The 1,620-nt window shown below is 49.3% G+C and overlaps 1 non-coding gene across 1 annotated transcript; it reads left to right on the top strand.

Annotated features, from left to right (window-relative positions):
• The first annotated feature begins 402 nt into the window (after positions 1-402).
• TRNAA-AGC (transfer RNA alanine (anticodon AGC)) lies at positions 403-475 on the top strand. The gene has a single exon. It is a non-coding gene; the product is annotated as a tRNA-Ala (tRNA).
• The last annotated feature ends 1,145 nt before the right edge of the window (positions 476-1,620 follow it).

A 1,620-nucleotide genomic window follows, 5' to 3' on the forward strand; every position in this document is an offset into this window, starting at 1 on the left:
GATGTGGGATACTCGAAGAGATCCAATTTACAGGCAGTAAGCTAGTGGTGCTTACACTAGCAGGAGCCCTCAAGGGCTTCTACAAATTTTAGGGCCCAGGTTGCCCCCAGACAAGTCAAGTCACAGGTAGAAGAACCCCTGTGGGGTGGGACCAGGCCCTAGGAGTTTTGAGAGCTTCCCCAGGTCATTCCAGTATCAAGGCAAGGGTGGGGCCACTGAGCCATTGGAATTTGGGCATTTAAAAGGAAATGTGTTAGAAGTTCAGGATTAACAGACATGCAGTACTATATATAAAACAAATAAACAACAAGGACCTACTGTAGAGCACAGGGAACTATAGTCAGTATCTTGTAATAACTTATAATGGAAAATAATCTGAAAAAGAATAGACATATAAGGGGGGGAGGGTATAGCTCAGTGGTAGAGTGTGTGCTTAGCATGCACAAGGTCCTGGGTTCAATCCCCAGTACCTCCATTAAAATAAACAAATAAATAAATAAATAAAACCTAATTATCTTCTTCCCCCAAAAAAACCAAACAAACAAAAATAGATATATGCGTGTGTGTATAACTGAATCACTTTGCTGTACACCTGAAACTAACACAACATTGTAAATCAACGGTACTTCAATAAAAAATAAACTCAGAAAAAAAAAAAGGAAATGTGATCTTATTTTACACCACAGTCCAGCAATAGCAGGACTTTGCATCACCTGTACCTTGTTGTGACTATTAAATTCGTCTTTGAGGATGGTGGGAAACAGCCTTCATCTCATTCCAACCGACTCCATTATGTTCAACTGCCCAGAGTTGCTTTCATTCATGCTCCTTCCCTCCGCCCCTACTGGCCCCAACTCAGTTCTTAAAGCAGTCCCAACTGGAAAGGGAAGTGGTTCGGGTCATCCAGCCTCCCCACCAAGCCCTGAGCCAAGTGGCTGGCCACTGACCCCTTCATCCCCTGAGTCTCACCCCCTGCCTTTAACCCCAGTGGCTGTCACCAGCTCTCATGCACCCCTGCAGGTCCCACCCTCCCACCCATACATTCTCCTGTGGTTCCAACCCAGGAGCGCTGTTCAGTGGCTGAGGGCCCGCTGCCCCCCTCCACTGGGCCTCTTGCCACCGAGGCCAAGTCCCAGTGCCGCTGAGGCACAGAACTCCAGCTGGTCTCCCCAGCTCTCGAGCTCTGACCACCCTGGCCCCGAGGCCTCCAAACCCTGGCAGCAGTCCTTGTCTGAATCACACCTGAGCCAGCCACACCCTTTGGAAAGAGGCTCCCCCCCCCCCACCCCAGTAGACCTCCATCCCCTGCAGGCCTCTGTCACGGCACAGGGCTCACACCAGGGCCTGGGGCTCTCCACCTGCTCAAGGAACCACTGCACTTCATCGCCAGCTCAGCACTACGGGAGTCGGGACATGGGCTCTTAGCACTGGCTTCACCATTGGGTTGGTTTCCTACAGCTTCTTTAAACAAACACCACCAACTGAATGACTTAAAACAACACAGATTTACTATCCTTCAGTTCTGGAAGTCGGAAGTTTGATATGAGTCTTCTGGGACTAAAATCAAGGTGTTGGCAGAGCAGAGACGCATTCCCTCTGGAGGTGAAAGGAGTGAATTTG

Source organism: Camelus bactrianus, chromosome 24 (assembly GCF_048773025.1).
Source record: "Camelus bactrianus isolate YW-2024 breed Bactrian camel chromosome 24, ASM4877302v1, whole genome shotgun sequence".
Classification (NCBI taxonomy): Eukaryota; Metazoa; Chordata; class Mammalia; order Artiodactyla; family Camelidae; genus Camelus; species Camelus bactrianus.